The sequence below is a fragment of the Triticum aestivum genome, chromosome 4A (assembly GCF_018294505.1).
Source record: "Triticum aestivum cultivar Chinese Spring chromosome 4A, IWGSC CS RefSeq v2.1, whole genome shotgun sequence".
Lineage (NCBI taxonomy): Eukaryota > Viridiplantae > Streptophyta > Magnoliopsida > Poales > Poaceae > Triticum > Triticum aestivum.
In genome coordinates, this window is record NC_057803.1 from 709,448,212 (window position 1) to 709,455,758 (window position 7,547).

Genomic DNA, 7,547 nt, shown 5'->3' on the forward strand with positions numbered 1-7,547 from the left:
CATGGGTGGGATAATTTTCCTCATGCTTGCGTAGTTGTCTGGAGACATACGCAACTACCTTGCCTTCTTGCATCAATACGCACCCGAGGCCTTTTCGGGATGTGTCACAATATACCTCAAAGTTCTTGTGTATATCTGGCACAATTAGCACTGGTGCCGTTGTTAATTTTCTTTTTAGCTCTTGGAAGCTTTTCTCACATGCTTCTGTCCATTCAAATTTCTTGCCTTTCTTGAGCAATTGTGTCATGGGCTTTGCTATAGTGGAGAATCCTTCAATAAATCTCCGATAATAGCGTGCCATTCCCAAGAAACTCCGTATGTCCATTACGTTAGCTGGCGGTTTCCAGCCAAGTACGGCCTTGACTTTTTCCGGATCTACTGCAATACCTTCTTGGGTTAGCACGTGGCCCAGAAAACCCACTTGCCTTAGCCAAAACTCACATTTGCTGAATTTGGCGTACAGTTGATGTTTCCTGAGTTCTCCGAGTACAAACCTGAGATGTTCAGCGTGCTCTTCTGGTGTTTTGGAATATATCAGAATATCATCGATGAACACCACAACAAACTTGTCCATATACTTCATAAATACTTTGTTCATGAGGTGAACAAAATATGCGGGGGCGTTGGTTAGCTCAAAAGGCATTACGGTGAACTCATACAGCCCATATCTGGAGGTAAATGCGGTCTTGGGAATATCTTCTGTTCGTACTTTTAACTGGTGATATCCCGATCCCAAATCAATTTTTGAGAAGACTTTGGCCTGTGCGAGCTGATCGAATAAATCATTTATTCGGGGAATTGGTATTTGTTCTTGATTGTGACCATGTTGAGAGCTCGATAATCAATACACAACCTCATTGTTCCATCCTTCTTCTTGGGAAATAAAATTAGAGAACCCCAAGGTGAGGAGCTGGCTCGTATGTATCCTTTCTCCAATAATTCTTTTATTTGCTTCTTCAACTCTACCAACTCGGATGGTGCCATTCTGTAAGGTTTTTTGTAAATAGGAGTGGTTCCGGGTGCTAGCTCAATGCTGAATTCTATCTCTCGGTCTGGTGGCATGCCTGGTAGTTCTTCTGGAAATACATCTGGAAATTCACATACCACTGGAACCTTGTTCAGCTCAGAAACGTCCACCTTGTTTAATCTAGGTTGTCGAGGTATTTGTCTCTCTTTGGCTGAAACTTTTATTTTCTTCCCTTGATGGTGGGTGAGAATCACGGTACGGTTGAAGCAGTCAATAAAACCTTTGTTGGTGGTCAACCAATCCATTCCTAGGATGACATCCAGTCCTTTGCTTTCCAGTACAATAAGGTTGGCGTAAAATTTCAATCCTTCAAATTCAATAACCACACCTTGACAGTAATTCTGGGTCACTTGCTTAATCCCAGGGGACTTGACGATCATTGATTTTTCCAAGGGAAGCATCGAAAAATTATTTTGCAAAGCAAAACTTTTCGAAACGAACGAGTGAGAAGCTCCAGAATCAAACAAAACCATGGCAGGTATTGTGTTGACGGGGTACGTACCGAGTACGATATCTGGGGTGTTCTGCGCTTCCTCTCGGGTCACGTGATTCAAGTGACCTTTCCGGTGGTTGTTGTTGGGGTTAAAATTGCTTCACTTTGGTGCTGAATTATTTCCACCATTATTGAGCTTCGGGTTTGAGTTCCTTGGCTTGGGACATTGTTTGGCATAGTGCCCTTCTTCTCCACAAGCATAACAGGTAACGCCTGGGCGATAGGTGAATTCTTTGTCTCTTGCATGGAAATTCTTGGTTGGATGTGAATTATTCACCGGGGTTTTGTGTGAATCCCCCTTCTTAAATTCCGTCTTGCTTCTGTGATTGCGAGAAAAAATAGTCTGGTCCCTTTTCCGTTTGCGGATATCTTCCAGGCTACGTCGCTCATTTTCCAGGGTAATGGCCTTATCCACCAGTATTTTAAAATCTGGAAAGGTGTGCACAACTAGCTGGCACTTAAGGGCGGGTGCCAGGCCTTCCAAGAATTTTTCCATCTTCTTGCTCTCGGTCATGCGTTCTTCATTGGCGTAGCGAGACAGCAGTGTGAATTGGCTGTTGTATTCTGACACTGTCATGGCTCTTTGCTTGAGTTCATCAAATTCCTTCTTCTTGATTTTCACGACGCTTTTAGGAATATGTACCCCACGAAAACCTTCCTTGAAATTTTCCCAGGTGATTTCATTTTCGTTGGGGTGCATGTGCAGAAAGTTCTCCCACCACGATGCAGCTGCACCTGTGAGATAATGTGGTGCATACAGTACTTTTTCACGGTCTGAACACTATGCGATAATTAATTTTCTCTCCATGTCTCGAAGCCAATCCTCGGCCTCAAGAGGCTTGTCAGTATGAGAAAATGTTGGAGGACACGTCTTTTGTAACTCAGATAATTTGGATTGCGGTTGATACTTGCCACGGTTATTTCCCATATTGATGAATTGGTTCATCATTTCCTGGTGTTGCTGTTGACTCTGTTCATACAAACGACAAACTTGTGTAAAAGCTATTTCACTGTACTGTTGACTTGTCTGACCCTGTGTGAAATTCTGGTTCTGCGGTGTGCCATAATTTTCTTCTGGCTGAGTTGGCATGGAGCGCGTCCAAGGACGAGAAATCTTTCACTCTGGGGATATATTTTGTGAACTCGTAAGACAAGAAGGAGAGTCGCAAAAGTCAATAAAATCACACACAAAGCACATTTTTAAACTCCAGGGTAGTTTTTGGAAACACACGATTGCGCGCGGAGAAGGACTAGTGCATATCTTACACGCGAGCATAATTATACATTACATCACTCAGGATATGCGTACATAATCCTGACATGTTATTTAAACTAGTGCACTCCTCCAGATCCTACATGATGCGCAAACAGGCTACTTCTCACAACCTATGTACATAAAAACATATCACACAAGTTGATACATCGCATGACATCTATGCGCACTTAGTCGGAGACGGTGAGGATCTCCCTTGGCCTGCCGAGGGTGAGAAGTAGAGACGCTGGGGAATCAACCTCCTCCTCGCTAATAGGTTCCAAACGAGAAATGTTGTGCTGAGCTGATGGAGCAGGTGCCTTAGGCGAAATAACACAAATACGAGTGGGTGGAATGGGTGGGGTAGCACGTATGGGAGTGGGTGCAACAAGTGGTGCAGAGCGGACGGGAGTGGGTGCAATAGCCTGGCTAAATTCCTCTGTGGTAGGCAGACGATGAGCAGTGGCGAGTATGGTAGGCGAGTGAGAGGCTGTGGATGACACAAAAGTCAGTGGTGGAGCGGTGTGCAGGAGTTCCCTCCTATTAGCAGCACAACCATGAACTGAGTCCATGTGTGCAGCTACGAGGTCATCCACCATGCAGTCGAATGCTGCCTCCAGGGCTCGGAGGTACTCGACAAGCATCTCAAAGGCTTCGTCTCGCTCTCCTCTGGGGCAAGAGAAGGAGTAGTGACAGGTGTAAGGTACATGGCATGGAAGGTAGCGGTAACGACGGGTCTTCATTACCGGAAAAACATCCCGAAGACGGGCTATCGTCTCGCGGGCAGCCATCTGCATAGCATGCCTTTCAGTAGGCATGGCTCTCCCCACGAATCGGAGGCGGCGTACTTCAGCATGGCCTCCCCTGAATTGCACCGCGGCCTGGTGCATAGTCAGACTGTCGTTGATCTTGTGTGGATAAAGCGTGAAGACTGGGCGCACAGATGGCCCCATCGCGACCTGAACGATGAAGGAGAGGAGTTTGACGAACCCCTCAGGCACGTTGGCGAACATCTGAGACTCGCAGTCGTTGCCGACCATCTACGAAAGTAGGCAAAAATTCTGAGTGGTCAGATCACAAATTTTATGCTGACTGTCAGAAAATGACTACATTTGTAAAAACATGAATAACTCTATCCTGCTAATAACCAATTAGCGATCGCACCTAGTGGCTTCCTACAGTCAGCCTGGCTCTGGTTACCAAGTCTGTCACGACCGGTTTTTCCAATAAAAATATTATTGAGAAAACCAATCTTTAAATCCCAGTATAGGAAAAGTCATCCTTTCTGGTAGACAAAAGCTTGATAAGCAGAGAACCAGTAGCATCAAATATATTACAGGGTTGAGCTGAGGCTGCTCAACAATTTATTACAGACTCGCCAATATATTACATATGGGCGGATATGACACAGGGGTGGGGTGGCATGCTACTAGCTCGAGGGAAAAGTGGTGGTGGATAACTTGACTTCTACTGGCAGTACATCGAGCGTCGCGGTGAGGCTCGATGAATTTATTCGGGGTTGCGGAAGTGGATAATACAATGAGATCGCCTTCATCAGCATCTGGCCAAATCAACAAGCCAGGTGAGTACTTGAAAGTACTCACAAGACAGTTCGGACAAAAGATATAATCAATGAATGCATGGATGCGTCATGAACAAAGGATGATGCTCATATAACAATGTTAAGATTTGCAGAACTTGATAAATAAATAGAAAAAATAAATAGCTGAAACAAAAACCGATCGGGTGTCTAGAGCGATGCCTCGAAAGGTAAATAAATAAAATGCATGCCGCAGTCGGGCGTCTAAGCGACACCACATAAAGGGCTTAAAATAAATGCCACGGTCGGACGTCTGGGCGACGTCACATAAAGGGCTTTAAAAGAAAATGCCACAGTCGGACGTCTGGGCGACATCACATAAAGGGCTTTAAAAGAAATACCGCGGTCGGACGTCAGGGCGACATCACAGACATGGCTTAAAAAGAAATACCACAGTCGGACATCTGGGCGACATCACAGACAGGGCTTAAAAAGAAATACCACAGTCGGACGTCTGGGCGACATCACAGACAAGGCTTTAAACAAAAGTAAATAACAGGTCCGCCACCGTCGGACGTCTGAGCGACATCGCAGACAGGGCTTACAATAAAAGTAAATAACAGGTTTGCCACCGTCGAACGTCTGAGCAACATCGCAGACAGGGCTTATAATAAAAATAAATAATAGGTTTGCCACCGTCGGACATCTGAGCGACATCGCAGACAGGGCTTATAATAAATGTAAACAACAATTAGTCCATCCACAAGGATAATCTTTTAACCGGATTTATTACACATAAATCCCACCGGAGTTTTGTAACTGAGGCTGATACCTGACAAGATAAGATAGTTATAGTACTCGAACAAAGTACAACATAATTGAAAGGTTGAGACTCTGCAGAGTTGGGAAGAACTGAACACAGCCAACGGATTTCTGTAGTCACGAAGGACTAGTTCCGTTTATGGTTTTTCGGTAGAAACACATTTAACTAGTACACACCCATTTCACCTTATGTTGCCAGGAATCACCCTGGCCAACGTCCAAGAAAAACTTTGAGACGGGGAGGCCACAACCTCGAATAGCATGGGATCAAATTTCTATACGCGCGCTCTAAGGGGTGCCCCCCTCTCGGTCCCAATCGGAAACACCCATGCCCCCTGACCGGATGACGGGCTTTAATCCAGGGCCATGGAACCCTCATCCCGGCCTCTCCACTTGGTGTGTACCAGGAAAACGATTTGCAACTTACTCTGCCATATTCCTTTCGGAAAACATGTGACAGTATAGGATGGAATGAATGGGAATGTGAATGGTGTCATGACGACACGGAAGTCAAATAATCTGGCATAATACTGGCATGTCACGACACTGCCATCTTACCCATCCTCATACCAACACATGGCTTTGCAAATATGTATCCAACAACATAATGCTTTCCGAAACATACTTTCCGATTGTGTGCATGAGATATATCATGCAAAGTGACGTTCAAAAACATGCCATGACTATGCTAAAATGCAAACATGCAACAACACTCATCATATCAAGAGTTCAAACATGCTTGCCTGGTTTGGAGTAGTCGGAGTCTAACTGTGCGAAGTTTGCAGCTCCGTCACCTCCTCCGGTATCTACGGTATAAGAAAAATACGTACGCAACGTAAATACCGTGAGTGTACAGAAAAGTGTTCCAAATATTTTTCAAATAAATATGATAAAAAACTAGACAAAAATCTACAGAGAACAGAGAAAGAATCACTCAAAAATTCCCTTCTGTTAAAAAGTTATAAGTGTTTTAACCCAAGGACTCATCTGTAATGAAACAGAAAACTTCCAGGGGGTTCTGCGGAAAAGTACAGATAACGTTTTGTTTAAAAGAAACGGCTGTGAGGCTGACAGGCGGGCCCCACCTGTCGGGTTCGAAAGTTCAAACAGAGGAACAGGGCGCGACGGCGCCCGAGAGGTGCGGTGGTCGCCGGCGGCGATCCACGGCGAGGCAAGGTTATCGGGGTTTACCTCCGTGATCAGTGCACCGTTCCGCGTCTGTGGGTGGTGGTGGTGGTCGCCGGCGAGTACTGTGTCGACGGCGGCCCTTGCTCCGGCGGACGGCGGTTCGGGCAGTCGTGGGTCTCGTCGGAGAGTGCTGCGGAGATGAAATTGAGGAGGGGGTTAGACTTGCGGTAGCATGAGGGGGTAGTTGACGAGATTAGGGTGCCAGAGATGGCCTCACCGGAGTGAATCGTGGTGGAGGCCGAGGCGGAACGGGGCGGCCGGAGCTGGGGAAGAGGACCTCCTCGAGGTCCCCCTGGTGGCCTGGCAGGGTGCTGGTGAGGTGCAAAGGGGGTGTGTGCTCGAGGGCGAGCTCGGGGGCCCTTTATATAGGCGGTCCGAGGCGGTGGCCAAGAACGGGATTCTCCGGCGAAGTTTACGGCGGCGCAGGGCATTGGTCGGGGTGGTTTAGAGGTTGAGCGCTGTCGTGCGGGTCCACTGACTCCATTTTGTGCTAAGCGCGTCGGGATACGGAGGTTTAGGGGGAGCTCGACGGAATGAGGCTGCGCGGGCCCGTCGGCGGCAGGGAGCGCGCTCTGCGCATGCCACGCCATGACGACGGCACTGCATGCGTGCGCTGGCAAGGAGGTGGCCACGCGGAGCCACCAGGTCGCTTGGGTGGCGCCGAACAGCGTTGAGCCGCCGTTCTGCTTTCTGTCGGCCGCTACGGCGCTACGGCCGCCGCAGGACACGCCGGCGCAGGCGGGCCAGGGCGCCACCGACGCCAGGAAGGCGCCAAGTGCGCGTGTGGGGTGCTGTCCAGGGGGAAGGGGCCATGCGCAACGTGCCAGAGCGCACTGTCGACACGTGACTGAATTCTGACGAAGGAAAAAGACACTGAATGTCTGAATATTTCTGAATATGGCTAGAACAGTGCATGCAAGGTGTTCGACAGAATGTTCCAGGTATGTAGGGATTTTTCCTTGAGCTGGTTTTTGGTGGAGGGGCCTCTCATTGCACCTAGAGGCTGCCTGAATATTTGTGGAATTTTTGGAGAGGTATAGATATGAATTTCACCAAATTTGGCAAATCTGGTCCAAACTTGTAGTGAGTGTAATTTGAAATATTTGAACAGGAGAAGAGTGGATCAAGATGGTTCTGGGTTGAGGGTTCAAACGACTATCCAGGGGTGTTGAGTTGAGGTCAAAAATCAAGAGTATTAGGGTACTTGCTTTGTAATCCACCTAGG